A 19,328-nucleotide genomic window follows, 5' to 3' on the forward strand; every position below is an offset into this window, starting at 1 on the left:
GGAAGTTGCTGCATAACACAGGGAGGTCAACTCGAGGATGAGTGATGACTTAGGGAGGGTGGGAGGGAATCGCAGGAGGGAGGGGATATGGGGATATATGTATAAATACAGCTGATTCACTTTGGTGTACCTCAAAAACTGGCATAACAGTGTAAAGCAATTACATTCCAATAAAGAGCTTTTAAAAAAAGAAAGCTGCAGTAGATTAATTCATGTATACATTATATACAAGTGTACAAGTGTTTGTGCACTCCTTGAGTTCAGATTTCTGTTATGTCTTCCAAGCCACCTAGCATTTAGTATGCATTTTATAGAATTCCTAGTTATTGGAATATTAAAACAGTGAATCAAGTGCTGTGAAAGGTGGTTTATTTAGCAGTTTCTCCTGGGGCTTCCTAGTAGCATTAGCCCAGTAGGGTTTTGTGCAATAGATGGATGGTATGTTGAATAAATGACAAATATTCAGTATTTCTGCAATGAGTGAAGCAAAGTCCCTCAGGCACTGTGAAATCCTAAAGCAGTCATTCCCAAACTTGGTTGCATCAAAATCAGAAGGAGAGTGAGTTAGAAGTGCAGGTTCTGGGACCCACTTCAGACCTACTCGATCAGTGTCTAGAGGTGAGATGCAGGAATCTGTTTTTTTAATATGCTTTCTAGGTAATTTGTGACAGTGAGTCTAAGACCTAGCATTTAGAAATTACCAAAATGTATGTTTTTTTGAATAGATGGGTTCTCTAAATACTTGGTATTTTTGCATGCAAAGTTCCATTTTGTTTTCATCTTTTCCCTTGATAATCTTGTGGATAATTCGCTTAACTACAGTATTAACCATGCTTTTTTTTTTGAGCGTGCTAAATGCTAGTTTAGCATTTGGAGTAAAAAGTAGTTCATACAGTCTTCACTTTTTAAAAGGTGTGACTTAGAAATTAGAAAAACTTAATATATTCACTTTATGTTAGAGATTTATTTATTATGAATAGCAGCATTCGTAGGTTAAAGGTTCAAGATGACGATTCTCTTAAGGATCACTTTTTTTCCTGGTTGGGTTAATGTCCCAGCAGCTTACATTGCTGGTGACATCACAGTCATCCTTGAACTGCACAGGAGGCAGTCATGATGGGTAAAGCCTGCCCACATTGTCTGTAATAATCAGCTGGTAAATAAAGTGTGGATATTACAAGATGTTTTTAACTTTTGATATTAGGAGGGTAGTAAAAAGCAATTATATGCATGATTCTTTGCACTCCTAAAGGAAAATGTATTTTGTTTTTTGCCTAGGTTAATGGTATCAGACTTAAATTCATAATTAGCAGAGTAAAATAGACTTTCCCCCCTACGTTAAGTACCGTGAATAAGAGAATATCACATACACAGTAAAGTGGATATCTTGACTCCCAGCATCTCTCCCAGCTTCTCCCCCTTCTACAGTGGGCCTAGGAAATACCTTGCAGTTGCTGTGTAAATCCACTCCCCACTATAGAGAAGGAAAGGGCCTGGAAGCAGGAATTGGGAGTGAAGCTCGGCTACAGTCTTGCCTCTTGGTGGGTGTTCTTTCTAAAATATCTGCAGCACCATTCTGGGGTGTGCATTTTATAATAGCAGGAAAGCTGAGAGTTCATACTTTTGTCAGAAAGTTTGAAAGTGGGTGTTAGGGAAATCACATAGAATTAGCTAGAGGAGAAAGCAGCGTGAGAGAGTAATGTGGAAAAGAGCCTGAGAACAGCTAGGGATCTGAAAAGGTACATGTGGTTTTTATACTGTAGGTGAGGGAGAACCACCAAGGAGTTTTGAGCAAAGTAATGATGGGATTGGATTTGAGTGTTTATTAGGAGGGGAAGATCTGCTTTGCATTTAAACTCCACATCTCTCTGAGCATCTCACGCCACCCTAGTGTTCCTGCAGCTTATGTAGTTGATATTTCCTCTGAAGGTACAAAGTGTAGATACTTGTAGAAGTGTGGGGCTCACAGATTTATAAAGCATCTTCTATAAAGTACCCATCAATTCAGCACTTGAGTATAGATCATCATTTACCATTTACCTTGACCAGATTTGGAAATTTTGAAAGTAATAGTCTGAAGCACAGGCCTCAAATTAACTGGCAACTTTTGAGACATTATCCTAAATTGTTATTTAGCTGGTCAGATCTCTGTGAAGAGACAAAAAAGTTGAAAATGTGGAGGCAAAGATGGAAACTTCGAGTAAATGATTTAAGAAATCATTAAAAATACAGACTGAGTGCATGTTTTTCTAACTTCATTTTTAACCCATGGTCTGGAACTTTCTAGAGCCAAGTGCCAAATTTTAAGTGTACTTCTGCATCTGATTATCAGAAACTCTTCAATGCATTTAAATAAAATTCTTATATCTATATTGAGTCTAGTTTACCTAGTCCTTATATGAAATGAGGAATAACATTTTTTTTGAGTAATGTGTTATTTGTATAATGCACATCATGTATTTTGTGGAATGATTTATTTTCAGCTTTGATTTTTTTTTTTGTTTTGTTTTTTAAACATAAAAAGCCCCGGAGGTTTTTACTTATCTAGGGGGCTTAGCAGGGTCCAGAATTTGGTTGTCCTGACTTCAGGCCTGTTGTGTTACTTCTGCTCCTTACAAACTTTGTCCATAGTGGGAATTAGACACTTAAAAGTCCCCAGAGGGCAATAACTTGGCATTTTCTGAACAGCTTTTCTATAGATACTTTTCCACAGTCTGTTGGAACAGAGGCTGAGACTGCACAGAGAGAAGGGTGAGGAGGGAGGAGGGTTCCTGGGGGCAGTGTCCCAGCTCACTTCCTGTTCTCCATCTCTGCTTGTGAGCCACAGGGGTGGTGGTGGGGGGAGTCTTAGCAGCTGACCTAACCCACCTTCCTTAGGAGAGATTTTATAGATCATTTTATTACCCAAGCATGGCCCAACATTTCCTGCCTGTTTCATAAATGTACATCAGCAAAGGTATTTCTGCAAGGCACTGTTAGCACTTGTCTGCTTAACTTTTCTGCTGCTCTTAAAGGATAGGGTAGGGCTTGTTGTTCATGTATAACTCAGGAGAAGTAGTACTGGGTCAGTTGGTGGCTTCAGTCTGTTCTTCCAAAGCTAGCTGGAGAGGTTAAGGTAAGTGTGCTACCTTCTGAAAAAGTCTCTTAATTTCTTGCTGTATCTGCTTTGTGTAGTATTTTCATAGGACTTTTATCCTTTTACTTGTCTGGATTCATGCCAAAACAACAATTGTGTCTTGTAACCAGATACTCCCTTTGGCCAATGAAATGAAGCTCAGGTTAAGGGACTTGTTCAAAAGTGATATAGCTAATAATAGTACTACTAGGACCAGAAATAGGCTACATTGGCTGATGCACCTTTTTTATGGTTTTCTTTCCATTTCACATTATTGATATTCAGGTGTCCATACCATTATAAACAAATTGAATGTTCTCTTGAGGACCTTGATTTGGGGCTTTGGCATCCTGAGATTTTCTGAACCAGGTCTCTGTTAGGTGCAAGCGTGTGGAGCTGTGCCTGGTGGTAGAAAAACTCTTTCAGGCTGAGCACTTGAGACAGCCAGACCTCCAGTTTGAGAAGAAAACTGATATCTGGAGGTCCTATTTAGCAGATAGGTGAGTTAACATCGATTTAAATATTTCAGTGGTAATTGCACAGTGAAAGAATCGTTATAGTAACTTTCTGAATCAGAGAAACTTTATAGGAGACCACTCATTCTTCCAGATTGTTTTTCTGGTAGGTTCTTTTCAGTCCTAGTGCTAGTTTAAAAATCACAGAAAAGTATGTTTGTCTCTTTAAATTTGTTGGACTCTTTAGAAAAGCATGTGTGGTCCATTTTCTTTTACTCCCACCTCTGCTGGGCGTTCCTGTAATTGCCTTTAGCATCATCTCTCAGCTATAAGTACTGCATCAGAATTCCTGGTGTAGCTTTTGCTTCGGGAAGTTTCTTGGCATACTGTTTATGAGCAAGCGAGAGAGGTGGCTATATTTTGAAAATAATAGAGGAAATCTGTTACTTACCTCCCCTCCTTGAAGAACTCCTTTGAATGCTGCATTAGGACTTGGAGTCACAAGTCCTGAATTGTGTTCTGCTCTTGCTCTGTTGGTCTAGTTTGCTCATTTATAAAATGGTAGAGATGGTACCAGGTTACACAGTTCCTGTGAAACGTTTGGTTTGACATCTAGGGGTAGAAAATACTTGTGTTGGCCTGTTATTTTCAGACAGACTATCAAGAATATTCCATTGTTTTTCAGTCTGCACTTCCTATATTAAAGTGGTATTTTAGAAGTCTAGTTGGGGAGGAGTTAAAAAGCGACTTTTACTCTGAAGAAAGTAGTCACGATGTTTAATTTGTTGGTTTAATTCTGTTCGATATTTTTAAAATGGCTCTAGTTGTGTTATGGAGAAATGGATTTTGAAAAAAATAAATCATGCTAATAGGCTTTCTTTCGGGTCATTAGTGCTAGGTTGCCTCCTCCCAAGGGAATGAGAAGTTTAATCCTTCCTGCATAGTTTCTAGGCTTGCTAATGAGTCTTGAAATGACCCACAGGTGAGCTGCAGGAAGGGCAAGCAGAGTGCCTGCCTGGTCCTGGAAACCGATAGTTCAGAAAATGCTTTAGTTTCCACAAATTTTGCTAAATGACTCTAGAAATTTGACTGTTTCTGCTTGCTTTACCCAAACAACCCTGTTCACATTCCTAGAAAGATTCCGGAGTCATTGAGAGAGGCTCTGACCTCACAGAATCAAGTACAGCAGCCTTTTCCAGAGACTGGCCATACTGGTGAGCTCACCAGCCTAGCTCAGCCATATATAGCAGGTCCAGTTCTTGGAAATACCTTTGGTTGGGTTTTATGGGCTTTGTTTTACTTTGCATTTTTATGTTTGTTGGTGATGTATAGTCACATATACTTTCAAGCTACCTGGGAATTTATCTTATTCAGAAACCAACACTGGTGGATGGCGAAGAGGAGGGCTTGACATCTATAATTTTTATGAGCTCTCCAGGAAACCCAGATATGCTCCAGAGTTTGAGAATTTTACCTACTTAAAACCCCTCGACATAAGAGATTGCTAAAACTTTAATATTCATCAGAATCACTGGAGTGGTTTGGTTGATAAATGTAGATTTCTGGACCCTAGTCAAGATATACTGAATATGATTATATACAGAGTGAGGCCAAGAAAATTGTAGTTTAACAACCACCACAGGTGATTCTTAACAGGTGGTGGTCTGACCTGAGAACCATTGTTTAGAGGACCTTAATAGTTTACACTTGGATAGGTGTCTGGCGCTTGTTTCAGAACAAATCTATTGATACATGTAAGATTTTCATTTGTGGGTCCTATCATAACCTATCAGGAATGCTTGTGATTAATGTGTGTAGTTTTAACAAATATAATGCCGTACTTACCCTAACCCTTTTTCTCTCACACACACATTCAGTCTCTGTCTCTGTCTCTCTCTCTCTCTCTCTCTCACACACACACACACACACACACACACACACACACACACACATATGCACGTTCATTTTCAGAGCATTTGAATGTCATTAAATACTTCTAGCATTACAAGTACATAAACACCATTTAATATTTGATTCTGAGAGTGGGGAATTTGCCACACAGTTCTTCTGGGGCCCATTCATTTAAAATGGTATTTCATAGTATAGAGATTGGGACTTGAATTTTATGATCCAAAGTGGTTGTGAATCCTTAGATTATGGAAGTTGCTTTTACAGTACAATAAAAGTTTGTCTTATTTTTATAAGCTTCTAGCAGCACTCCTGACCCACAATTCCTAGTATCTGGATATTTGCACTTTCTAGTCACGGTCTGAGTAAATGGGAATTACTCTCTTATCATAAAGGAGTCTTCCACATAGTCTGTTAAAAATATTTAAAGAAAAAAGATTTACTATGTGCTACCTTAATTTATAAACCTTTTGATCTATAAACTGTATTTTGTCCCAAAGCCATGGGAAAGCAGTGTGTGCATTCTATTGCCCAAAGGCTTTGTATGTCTCAGTTCTGCTCAGATTTGCAGAAATGGGTTAGTAAGTGCTTGTCACCAACTTGCAGGATTTTCCTTAGTGTTCTTCTTCATTAACCAATGTTCTTGGGGGAATTGTGAAATATGCATTGTCTGCAAACTGCTCTAAAGCACAAAGTCAAATGAACTGTGAAGGTGAGGGCTAAAAACACCCTTCTCACCTTTGTACTTTGTTCTTTGAGTATTAAAGAACATTGATCTGCCAAGTGGCAAAGGGGATACTATTTGGCGGTTTAATTACAGCCAGTGAATGTTATTGATGCTATCAATCACTGAGACCCAGGGAAAGGGCATGGTGCCAGACCATTCTGTGCTCCCGACAGTGTAATTAAATACTGTAGGACTGGATTCTCAAGGTATAGTGAGGTGCTTCCACACATCTGAAGCAGAACACTTTGTTTTGCCACAGAGGTAAAGGTGGTTATCCCTTCCTTGCTGCCTCTCTTTACATTTCTGGAGGAGTTCCATGAGTGGCAATGATACAGTCTCTTCTTTGTGTAAAGTTAAGATTGTTCGTGTTTTCCTTTAAAACCCTCTCTCTTGTAAAATCTTCACAACTGTCATACAAAAAGGTTTAGGAATACAGTAATTACTTTCTTTTAAAGCTGTTTGTGTCAGTATACAGTTCAGGTGTCTAATAGATATTTGGAGAATCAGAGATTGTCTTTGAATGAGACTATTAGTCCTGCAAATCAATTCATTTAAAGAAGCTTTCTCCATGATTATTCTCCAATGTCTAATCATGTTGAGAGAAAGATATCTTGATAGGTTTGAAGTTATAAAACAGGCAGTAATATTTCAGGGGTTATTCCTCTTCAATTATCCACTGAACTCATTTTTCATAGTTGTATAACGTATGTCAGGTCTACAGAATATATGTACGTAAAAACTTCCTTTGGCTCTGGGGAAAGCTTATGATAACATTTCTATCACCCTTTTATCATATGCTTTATACACACACACACACACACACGTATCTGACATACAAATCTCCATCTAGGCCTATTTGAAAGATAGGAAATGCCATAGCTAATCCAAAATGTTTGCAGTTCCTGCCTCTTTTTTTTTTTTTTTTTTAAATTGATGTATAGCTTGTAACAATCAAGGCTTACCAAAGACTGTCTACCCTGGAAAGAGATTTGCTTTCCTAATTTTTTTTTTTCAGAGAGTAAATGTGCATACATGTAGACACACACTAGATCCCTGACAAATGGGTCACATCAGGCCCCCAAAAAATAAATCTTGGCTATCGTAGTATACTTGTAATGCAGGCATGGGTTGCAGACTGTTTATATTTCTAACAGGTTTTTGAAGGGGGATTGTTGAAATAAATGTTTTCCTTTGAAAGAGTAAGATTGTTAGAAATTTTCCTTCAGAAGTTTGAGGAATAATTTTCTAATATACATTAAAGGTTTAGTAAAAGAGTCTCATCCCATTAGGGCCTTATTACATTATATGGAGCCATAACAAGACCAGTGGTCAGTCTCCAAGTTGGCATGGAAGGTCATTTGCTTTAAAAGTTATTATGCTTATCATACATGTGCTTTTCTCCCTCTTCCTCCCCCGCAGAGGCAAACTTATCAATCATAATATTAAAAATAATTAATTGTTTTTTTAAGACTGTACAATCATGGTTATACAATCTTGGATAGGGAATATCTGTGAGTAATTAAATAATTAATTCTGGAGGCATTTTGAGTAGCTGGTATGTACCAGTCAGCTTTGCTAAATGTTGGGAGTATGCTAAAATATGACAAGATGTAGTCTTGTCCTTGATGTCATTGTGTAGCAGGGGAGACAGCACTTGCTTTATGTGACCATTATTTGGATGTATGGTAAGTGAATGCAAGTGCAGTGGAAAAGGATATGTCACTGGCTGTTTAGAGGCCTCTGTAATGATTTCAGAGATGATAGGGTTTTACAAGACAGGATTTATCAGGGAGAGGAAGAAGAAAGGTGTTACACACGAAGGAATGTCTCATCCAAAGGCAAAGAGGCCTTTATGTGACATACTTTTTTGGAAGAAACTTGCATCTGAAAACTTTGTGTGCTTATTATGTCAAGTAATAGCCTTCTACAGAAATAATTGGTAGAAAAATTTGATGCAGCCTAGCCCCATATTTTACATTTATCCTTTTTTAGTGGAGACCTAATTTATAAGAGGAACTATAGAAATGAATTTGGGGCAGATTAATTCATTTGTTCATAGACACATATCTGGCTTGTTTTGAAAAGATCCACTGTGACCTGTGAGACTCATTTAAGATATTTACAAGTGGTACCAAGAAGCAATTTCTCTGGAGTATTTGGTGTACACACAGAGATAGGATCATTATGTTTTCATTACTGTATGCATAAGTAGGTCAGAGAAGACTTGGATATCTGAGCTAACATTGTAGTGAAGCAGTTTTTTTCTTCTAGTTATAGAATGAAAGGAAACTTATTGTAGATGGTATTCAAATTAACTTTTTTTTTAATTGCCTCACTGATATTCTCCTCACCTAGCTTATGATGGAAAAGCTATCTCAGTGTTGTATATGTATGACATACCCATATACATTTCTGTAGCCTGTTACTCCCCTGCTTATAGAAGCTTCATCTTGACATTTAAGGCTCTAGCATTGCTATTCCAGTGTTGGCATTGCCCTACAGAAATTTTTATCCTGTCGCAGCTGGGTTCTTCATCCTTGAAGTTGCAAGTCTGATTCTTACCTCCTGCCTTGCGTCATTCCTGCCTATACTGCCCTATACCACCGTCATTACTTACCAAGTTTTATTTGTCCAGTAAAGCATTTATTTTTTGCTGCACATTACCTTCCTCTCCTATTTGGTGGTCTGCTCTCCGAGGGCAGTCATCTTCATCTTTGGAGCACCTCACAGGATACTTACACTTTTGTCTATAATTTCTGAATGAGGAGGTTTCTGCTTATTGCTCATAAGAAAGATGGAAAAATTCACAATTTAAGTGAAATTGAGAGTGAAACTTGCTTCCTGTTAGGTGTTGTGATTCAATGAAGATATGGTCAAATGAAGGGTGTATCAGGAACTTACCAGCTTTTTTTCTTTTCTATAATGAAGATGTAACTATTTTTTAGGTGAGATTTTCTGTATAATGCCCATGAGTCTGTGTTGTCTATCATCTTTGTCTCTTTCATAGTCTTTCTCTCTCAAACCTTAGATGGAGTATGTGAAAGCCCTAGAGACTACCAAAATTGGCTTGTTGAGAACCTTTTTCTTTTTCCACACACTACCAACCAATAAAAAAGCTAATTTTTATTCTTAAAACAGCTCCAGTTTACTTGTATCACATATAGTGTGTAGTTCCTTCTTTAGATTTAACTCAGCTATTTAATCTGTTGACAGTGCTTTGACACACTAGATGCTCAAATACTACATAAATTATATTTTAAGTTTATTTTTGGAGGTAAAGTTATGGCAGGTATCATGATAGTATGGTTTTTGTTGGAGATTGCATCTGATCAAGTTTCAGAATCTTGAAAGAACCTTTAAGAAGCTTTTACTGCAGAATAGCTTTCTAAGAATTGGATGAGTACAGCTATTTTTCTATAAGCCAATTTAACTTGTATTGTTTCCAGTGAAGCACAGAAAGCCAGATTGTTTGGACAAGCGTCACACCTTCTAGTCATCTTGTCTGGGAGGTACTTCAGAAATAGCCCCTGCAGGAGGCTGTGGAATAGATTCACTCAGCAGGTATTGGAGTGCTTACTTGATGGGTGGGGGCTGTCCATACATACACATGTATAGTCAGCCCTCGGGTTCACATCTGCGGATATTGAAGGCTGACTCTGTTTGTTGTACCACACTATTTTATATGAGGAACTTGAGTGTCTGTGGATTTTGGTGTCCACAGGGGCTCCGTGGATACTGAGGGATGACTGTATATGTAAGAAGAAGTTTCAGCCCTCTAGGAGCTTAAAGCCTAATGCTATCAAAGCTGTGTAAATGAATTGCAGTACTCCCAGTTACTTGGGGGCAGTGAGGAGGCTCTGAGGTAGTCTGCTGCTCAATGTTGAAGAAGCCCAGGCACATCTGAGTATTGAGTCCTAAGTACAGAAATTTCCCTTCTCTAAATCTCTCTAATGTCCTTTTAGTATACTTAGTGGCAGTGTCTAAAATGAAAAATTTACTCACTGCTAGTGTAGCATTCTTAGTGTTTTTTCATACTAAGTCATTAGGTACTGGTTTCATGGTGACTGTTGTAACCATCCCATACTCAGAAACATACATGTAACCCTTCTGTAACTTGATGCTAGGCTCTATTTCATAAGGTCCAAATAGCATTTCTACTACTGTCTCCAAAAAAGTATCCTGTTTCTCATTTTGCATTTCACATTAAGCTCTAAGAGACCTCTGAGAGGGAATGAAGAGCTAGGAGGATTTGATATGTGGCAGTTTGTTTGGAGAAATTAAGTTGGCCTTTCTTATCAGCCCATTTAAAGATGCTGGGTGGGAATTCTCTGGTGGTCCAGTGGTTAGGACTGCACGCTTTCACTGCCGAGGGTCTGGGTTCAATCCCCCTGGTCAGGGAACTAAGATCCCACAAGCCGCACTCTGCTCCAAAAAAAAAAAAAAAAAAAAAAAGATGCTGGATGTTGACCCTCTGTATGACAGTAGGATGGCGTTTCCATCATGCTTCATTTCAGCCAGGCTTCAGACTTTCCAACCTACTCATCTGCTTTTCTCTTACAAAATACTTGTAATATTTTATAATATTGTAATTATAAATTTTATTGTAATGATAGTTTTGATAATAACTGCAATAGATTTGAAAGAAGCCTTACTTAATCTTTGAACTGTTTTTCTGTTAAAGTACATACATCTTCCTTGTGCCAAATCTCTGTGTCATCTTATCTGATCTCAAAGATAATGGTAATATTTGAGTTTTTTCTTCCATAAACTGGGGCCTCTGATAATAATAACCAATTAATACCCGTGTTATGAGGATCAATTGAATTAATAAATGTAACATACCCAGAACAGTACCTGGCCCATGGTAAGCACTTAATAAATACTAGGAACTATCATCATTATATTGTTACATGATTTTATATGTGTGAAATCATTATATTATGATTAAAACATTATTATTGTTCTCCAGCTCTGTGCTTAGTTTTATTATTCCGTTTAATCCTTGTAAGGTCACTGTGAGGTAAGGACTATCATTAATATCAAATTACAAATAAAGAAATAGAGGCTTCAAAGGACCTAAGGAAATTATTCCCAAGTTATACAACTGGTAAGTGACAAATCAAGACAAAACTCTGTGAGACTCCACGCCCTACGGTTTTACTTCTTCATAACTTTGGAGAGTTGTAGTGCAAGCACCAGTTTCAGGCCACTAGTTCAAAATATGCTCTCTTGTGGCCTGAATTTCACCAGTAATAGTGCATTCTCTTTTGCCTTTGTGAGTTTTTTGACCTAGTGCTAAACTAACTCATGCTTGCTGCATTTCCAGCCTATTCATGTTACTTGACATTTCTGAAGATTATATGGCCAAATGAACATGCTCATTTCTCATTTTTAATATTAAAAGTAAGGGAATGCGTTTTCTTAACTACTGTTGAAAACATCCTAATACAGAGAAGGTAGGAATGGATTCTTTGGTAGTTACAGCTGAAATTCCCATCGGTTTTTTTTCCCATGCCACTTTAGTGTAATCACTTTCTAAAATTTTAGTGGGTTAAGTGAAGGTATGGGATTGGAAATGGAATATGGAACATTTTGATTGACAGATTCCTGCTTAGACCTTGGAATGACTAATCTACCACCACTGCAGTAGTGGCTGTGATTTAACCACACCACCCCATTCAGATGCCATATCCACTGCCATTGCTCTACTTGTGTTTTATTTTTTGTTAAATTCTTTGTATGCAAAGATCTTGAGGCATTTGGAAGGTATTTGTTGCCTCTCCAAGTTGCATTTCAAGAATGTCTTTACCATGGACTTCCTGTTTGCTTTTACCAGCATGAGAGTCCTTGCCGAACCATGTACCACAGCCAAAGCAAGAAGTAACGATAAAAGGACAGATACCTGACAACTATGATAGTTTAATAAATAATAAAGATATCTGTCATGATAACTATTTGGACCCTCACTTAATTGATACACATGGATGAAACTGTTTTGGGTAACATTTAATAAACTCTGCTCAGTGTAATTTTTCGGAGGGCGTTTAAGGATGTGTGGAAAGGGAAACTAATTTGTCAAGTCCTCTGTTCATGATTAGTTGTGTAATACAAATTTTACAACCAGCATACTTTTGTTTTTCTGTGGCCCTTAAGTAGTTTTACTAGTGTTTTTAACAGTGCCACATATGATCACTTATTCCTATGACATTATTTATTCTCAGCTTCATCTTTAAGTTGGATGTAAAAGTCACCTGCCTTGAATTTTATTTAATGATGTTGCACTAAAACTTGGAAATGATGTGAAACTGGGAAAGTTTCTCTAGTGTAAAACAGGCAGCTTCTGTTTTCCCTTTGTCTTAAATGGTATGTGATTTTTTTTTTTTTTTAGAAGGAGGTAAAGCATTAGTCTCAGAATTCCCTTCTTTTTTCTTTTTGGGCCACATAGTGTGTGGCATGTGAGATCTTAGTTCCCGGACCAGGGATGGAACCTGTGCCCCCTACAGTGGAAGTGTGGATTCTTAACCAGTGGACTGCCAGAGAAGGCCCAGTCTCAGGATTCTTAGTTTGATTTTTTTTCTCTTCAACTCCCCTCATCCCTATTAGATTTTTTTCAAATATCTCCTAAATAATTCTCAGGCACTACTAGTAGAAAAAATACTCATTTGATGTATTTCAGATTTCCTTATAAGAAAAACTTCAGTAAAGTTAAGGTTCTTTCCTTCTTGCTTATCTTTTTTAAAAAATTAATTAATTTTTATTTTTGGCTGTACTGCTCGTGGGCTTTCTCTAGTTGCGGCGAGGGAAGGCCACTCCTTGCTGCGGTGCGCGAGCCTCCCACTGCATTGGCCTCTCCTGTTGCAGAGCACAGGCTTCAGGCGTGTGGGCCTCAGTAGCTGTGGCTCTCGGGCCCCAGAGCTCTGCCCCAGCATCTGCGGTACACGAGCTTAGCTGCTCCTTAGCATGCAGGATCCTCCTGGACCAGGCATCAAACCTGTGTCCCCTGCATTGGCAGGCGACACTCTCAACCACTGCACCACCAGGGAAGTTCCCTTCTTGCATGTTTTGTTTAGTGTCTCCTTATAAATGTCTGATCATTTATCTAGAAATGTGCATGATTTCAGACTGTGTTGCAGCCAGGGGTGTCATGGAAAAGTCTTGACTTTTCCCTTCACAGAAAGTCAAGAGTCAGGAATTCTTCACCCAACATTTTTGCTCTGTGTCTTTGGACAAGTTGCTTCACTTCTATGAAGTCTCCTTTTTTTTCCTAAATACAAAGAGATTGGACTAAATGATATCTGTATTTTTGCTCTAAAATTAAGATGCCCCCACACCCCACAACATATTACTGGGTTTAAGGTTTTATTGCCTCTTATTGGCTCTTATTGCCTCCTTGAGGTTTGAATCCCCAGTTTACAAAAGGAAACTTCATTTTTTTAAATGTTTCATGGAATCTACAGTCTAGTATATTCACAAAGTACCATCACATAGGATTTTTGGTATATTAGCAGATAATGGCCTCTCCTAACTTCCTAGACAAGATTTCAAAAATAAATCCTCCTCAGTAAGTGTGCGATGATAAATCACCTTCATTAGACTAAATGTGTGGTAGGTACTAGGGTGTGCAAAGAGGATAAAGACAAAGTTTCATATTTCAAACAGTTAAGCCAATCACAAGAGATAGTAACACGTGAGTTTGGTTTTCTCAGTATTTAAGAGAACAAGGCATATAATGCAGGGTGGGCACAGGTAAGGGGTACCCAGCTCAGGCTTGAGTGGAGGTGATGGATGAGAGTTGACTTTAGGGACTAGGTGATGCCCGTGCAGAGTCTGAAGTGACTCTGAAGATTTAGATGAGTGGCAAGAGCAGCTTACACTAACACAAGGAAGTGAGAGCAGGAAGCTTTGGGAAACTACTGAAGGTTGTGTGTGTTTATACAGAAAAGGTAGTCAGTACCCTGAGTATAAAGGATGAAGAAATTTGAAATTAAAGCATTAGGGAATCCCTGAGAGATTTTAAACAGAGGATAACCCAATCAAATATATTTTGTGGTATCTCTGAACTTCTTGTTTGAATCAGAACAATCTTTATATAGACGGAAAGCGTTCAAACAACCCAGTCTCAATAAAATTTGAGGTTCCATGTGTTTTTTTTTTTTTTTTTCCCCCCACTGACGCAGTATTCCACATTCTGTGTCTTACAATACCTCTTAAGGGCAACTGCTCTAATCTATAATACCTTTTCTAAGCCTTCCTGTTAGGTGTGATTATTCCTTTTATCTCCAACACCTTTGCTAGAGCTAATCTCTAATTTCTTATGGGCTTATTTCCGTATGCTTTGTTCTCTCAAATTTACTCATTTGCAGCCCTCTGTGAAACGTGCTTATCCTTATGGAAAGCATAATCTTGGATTCATATGTATATGTCTTGGTGTGTGTTTGAGACCTGTTCCTGATAGGATTTTGCGTTTAGAAGTAGATCTAAGGACACTGTTTCCTTTTTGGTGGGTTTTGAGGTCTGTGGCCTGAATTGTGGTTAGAGGTCACATCTTTCTGTGTGTTTCTGAACTCTCTTGGAGGGTCTGGTATAGCTCCCTGCCTGTAAAGCCTTGATGCTTTCACAAGACCTTTACTACTGCCTGCCTGAGCTGGAGCTAATTTTTATTTAGTGATTGTGTCATTTTTCTCAGTCCTATCAAGACTCCATTTTTTGATATGAGCAGCAATTAACTCTCAGTTTAAATAGGCATAACTATAACCTTGTCCACTCCTTTCAGCTGAAGAGATTGAATGGAGCTTTTTTTGAAAAAATAGTCTGAAGTGGCAAGTATCTAATTTTCAGGTTTAATGTTTGTAGTCCTGGGTCAGTAATTGACAAGTGATAGAAGTTGTTCAATGGTGATCTTGCCAGTGGGAGATTTTTGAGATGTCCTTAGTTTCATAAAGAAGGGATTGCTTTGTTCATTTATAGTCCTTATCACTTTAATCTGTTGGTATTAATGTCCACTGTCACTGATCACTGATGAAGCAGAGAGAATTGAGAGCAGTTGTATTTTTGGACAAAAGCATTTAGATGGACTTCTGATAAAGTGATGTACAGGGATTTTAAACTTTACTGTGTACATGTAATAAAGTACCAGTTCTTGTCCATAAGATATTTTCATTTCTTTCAGTTCTGTGTATTTTGATTAACTTGTGTTTTGATAGCCCATTCTTAGTATACGTGTTACTTGTCCTTGAATGTTTAATGTATAATTAGTTTTAGTTGCTGATGAAGAAATTAGTTTTTAATTGCAAGGAATATACTGTGTCTCAAACTATTCCATTTTCAAGACCTAATTACTTTGATAAATCTATTTTTATCTCTACTTTGTCTGGTCTGATCTCATTTGTGAAGAATAGTTTGAGAAGCCAGTGGCTAGAGCATTTATTTGCCTGGTACTTCTGACTGTCTCCTTTCCTCTCCCTTCAAGTAATCTCAGCATTGCTTGTCTTTGTTTATTATATCACTTGTAGGGTTGTGAGGAATTCCAGAATAAACCTGAGTTTTAAATTGCTATCTTTGGAGTAGATTGGTGTTCAGTGTTGTACTTTTTGTATCATCTTTAAATATTTAAATTGCAGACTCTCTGGCTGCCTCTTAAATTAGATCCTTCACTTAGTAGTTTTGACATTTCATAACCTTGCTCCTCAGGCATTAAATATTCACCTGTTTAAATGGCAGTGAAAATGTAACATCCAAACCTATCTATTAATTCAGTGAATGTAGACTGGAGAACAGCTTGCACTTGGTGAAGGAAGAAGCTGTTTTGACCCCAGTGGAACGTATGCTGGAGGTTCATTGTATTGAAGTATTTATAATACAGAAATTGCTGTAAAGCAAAACTATCTCTTGGGTCTTCTCCAAGCGGTTTTATTTTAGTCTTGAAAACCACAAAGGTAGAGTTAACACTTTGAAGTTTCAGATAGCCCAAGAATGGTTCTCTAGGTAAGTATTAAAGCAAGACACCAGTTTGAGCACCAGATAAATCCACAGAAAAAATCAGAGTCAAGAATTGTTGATAATTGCCAGATAGAAAATTTGGTCTGGAAACTGATTTGAATCTCCAAAATACAAGTCCTTATCCCATTGCAAATCTTCCTACTTTGGTCTGAGTACGTTTGCTGTTTATAATTCTTTGAGGTAGAAGAAGAGGAAGAAATGTTTTCTGTTTCCTGGAAGGGAGAATGTTACTGACAGTGATACTCTTCATAGAGCAGGGGAGAGGGGTTGCTTTAATCCCAAGAAGCAATAAACGTATAGAGGGGAGACATAGCACATTGATCTGGGAGGAGAGCAGTTGTCCTTCTTTCATTTTTATTTCCTGGAAGTGGGCAGGGGGTGGCGGTGGTACGATGCTCATTTAATAGCATTCTAAAAATTAGAAAGTAATAAAACTAATTTCAGAATCCAGATGTGTAGTTTCTCCAGTTAACCCCAATTAGTGGCCACTCATCCTTTCTTGGGAAAAATTGCTTTAAAAAATATTAATGGAAAAATGAAATAAAATAAGTTGGCTTAACTGTAATTTCTAGTGCCATCCTGTTCTGTCTGTCCTCAATTTCACTGTGTGTATTTAAGAAATAAACAAGATTCATTTGATTTTTTCAAACTCTCAGAACAAGTGCACTGATAAGCTAGTTACTATAATGTGATATTGTGGCGAGAAAACTGGGCAGGGAGACAAGGACATGGGTTCAGGACATCAGAATTTTAATCCAGAGTTCAACACTTGTGTATATCTTAGGAATTTTACTTACCTTGTCTATATCTGTTTCCCCAGCTATAAAATACTAATGTGTGCCCTACCTGCCTCACAGGATTGTTGTGAGGCACAAAAAAAGTACTATATTTGAAAATGCTTTGCAAATGGCAAAGTCCCATAAGCCCCTAAGTGTAAGTTAAATGGAAATATTGTTACCACCATGAGCTTCTATACAATCTAGTCAACCCTGTCTTGCCTATGGTGATAGGAACCAGTTCTTTGACAGAGTTACTGAAAAACAATGTTTTGAGGTTATTGGTTCTTGGAGCCCTTTTAATGTAGCTGTGTTCTAAAAATGTACCTGGGGTTTGTTTTCGTCAGGTAAGGTAACACATGCAGACACATAAATGATGGTTATGAAGGAAGAAGTTTATATTTAACAGATCTCTAGAAACAGGAGGCATAATATACCATTTCAGGGCCATGTGGGTAAGTACCAGGGATGGCCAGGAGGCAGAGGAGAGAGGGCGGAGCATGGCCCAGAGCCTTTGTTGAGGTCCTAGTTGAAAGTAAGGACAAGGCAGGGCAGGTACACTGGGTGAGTTTAGCATTGGATAGTTTGAGTAGTTTTGGAGGGTTCTGAGCTATAGGGGTGGTCTCTGATTGTCTGGTACCTGGCCCATGGCTGATTTAGAGCAGGAGGAATATTGGCTTGGTGTGAGGCTTTGATAAAGGAGTTGGGGTGTGGCCTCTGGACTGATTTGTTTGTGTTATCAAAGGTACTTCACGAGTCATTTACTATCTCTAGAATTAGCTGTTCTTGGGAGAGGCAGTCTCTTCAGGATCGAGACCATAAATGCCAGAACATTGAGAATACAGAAAATAAGAAAATATAGTCAGTACAGGTTGGGAATTAAAAAAGCAATGTGAACTGAAGACCAGACACTGAAAGGAAAAAAAAAAGAAGCAGATAACATAACTGACCCAACTATGTTTTCAAAGCTTTTACATAAGCACTAAATATAAATCCGTTTTCCTAAATATATTTTCGGATAACTTTTAAAACACTCCACCCACACTCCTCTGAAATGCACAAAGCAGTGAATGTCACTGCGTGAGTAAATTATTCTGGAACACAGTAAGGGACTCTGGTTACTCTCAACTGTAATTGGTCTAGGTCTTTACCTACATCCTCAGATGCATGTAGAAGTAAATATATTGTAGACACCTGGGTTTTTAGGCTCTGTGCTAATAGCATTTTAGGTGGGTTAGAAATTATTTTATTATTCCTATTAACCATACAAAGAAAGTAAAATTTGTTCAAGCCCTTAATGAATTAAACCTAGTTTTGAGCCCAAGCACATGGGTTAGAGAGATGTCACCTTTAACTGTTGTTACCCTGCCGCACGCCCTGCTTGAGCATGTGTTGAGACTGCCTGTTTCATCAGTCATTGGAAGTTAACCTCCTAACTCTGAGCATGTGTAGATGCTTACGTTGTTGCCCATGGGAAGTGGCTCTAAGGGGAATACTTCAGTCACACAATCTGGAGCAGACTAACAGCGGACTTTGCTGAGGAGCTCCCTGCCACTGAAATAAAGCCTTGGAGTCTTAGATTCATGCGGAGTCTGAGTGGTGGGATTTTTAGCTTGCCCAGAGAATTGAGGATTGTACTTTAGAAAAGAAACTGGGTATGGGTATGGGATTCACATCACTGAATACACATATAGTTCATTTGCTTTGGTTTTATCAGTTTTTAGCAGTCCCAAGACTAGACTCCATTTGAATTATTTTGAGCACTTGGAAATTTCTTTCATTTCTTAACTTTCACTTACATTTAAGTTCTGCAATCTTTATTTTCCTTAAGTGTTTAGGCATAAAGAAAAAGAGAGTAGTGGTGGCGAAAAGATAACTATTCACATACTAGTCCAGATTCACTGTGTCTATAGTATAAGACAACGCTAATGTGACTTCCAAATACAGCTTTTGAAACAGCAGATGTATTTTCACTTGTTAGTGAGCAAACTTGTTGAATAAAGGGTAAGAAGTATTAAATGTTAACACTGTGGGGGTTGGGGTGAAAGATAGCAAGACCTTTATAAAACCTGTCTTTTTTTTTTTTTTTTTTTCTGGAAAGAAAAAAAATAGTGATAACACAGAGAGCTGTGGACAGTTGAAATCATGGAGGAAATATTTGGTGTTTCATATCAAATATCAAAAAGCGTTTAAATTGAAAAGGTATTTTTTTATTTTGTTTTATTTGGTAATAAGCAATGAGCCAGATTAAAGGTGATACTAATGGCTACAATGAACAGGCAGAAGTTATCATCATGATACCCTGCCAAATCAAGCCCAGGGCTAGACTCACTGCCCATTTTTATGAA

At 38.0% G+C, this 19,328-nt stretch overlaps 1 protein-coding gene across 6 annotated transcripts in view; it reads left to right on the forward strand.

Moving 5' to 3' along the window:
- ELAVL2 (ELAV like RNA binding protein 2) overlaps positions 1-19,328 on the forward strand; it is a 74,049-nt gene that overhangs the window by 36,021 nt on the left and 18,700 nt on the right. The gene's annotated exons all lie outside the window — the stretch shown is intronic.

The sequence above is a fragment of the Hippopotamus amphibius genome, chromosome 2, assembly GCF_030028045.1.
Source record: "Hippopotamus amphibius kiboko isolate mHipAmp2 chromosome 2, mHipAmp2.hap2, whole genome shotgun sequence".
Classification (NCBI taxonomy): Eukaryota; Metazoa; Chordata; class Mammalia; order Artiodactyla; family Hippopotamidae; genus Hippopotamus; species Hippopotamus amphibius.